Here is a 449-nt window from a genome sequence, read left to right as displayed (position 1 = left end):
CTAGATATAGTTTTTAAAATTTCACTTCCTTTTCCAGGTATCAAATGCTGATTTTGCAACACTATGCAACACTTGACCCCTTCTGCAACGATAACTCGCCTGCCAACCCCAAAGACTGTAGCTTGGAAGATGGCCTCCCTGCCTTGCGTGGGGGGCCAGCAACTCGGTGACGCAAAATTCGAATGAAAGGTAATTGTTTTTGCCTTACACAATTCTCTGCTTCACATGTAATATGCAATTAGCAACGTGAAATTGGTACGAGAATTAGATGATTTTCATTGAGCTGTGGCTAAGCAGATGGATAGTAGTAGTTGGGTGTTTTGTGTGAGAAATGGACAAGTGTTTATATGTGTTGAGAGTGATTTGCATATCCCTCCCTGATTAATCACTGGGTTTTGATAGCCTGGATCCTTTCTAGATTTAGATAACAGTCTAGAAATTATTTGCTC

Source organism: Penaeus monodon, chromosome 29 (assembly GCF_015228065.2).
Source record: "Penaeus monodon isolate SGIC_2016 chromosome 29, NSTDA_Pmon_1, whole genome shotgun sequence".
Taxonomy (NCBI): domain Eukaryota; kingdom Metazoa; phylum Arthropoda; class Malacostraca; order Decapoda; family Penaeidae; genus Penaeus; species Penaeus monodon.
Note: the sequence above shows the minus strand (reverse complement) of the source record.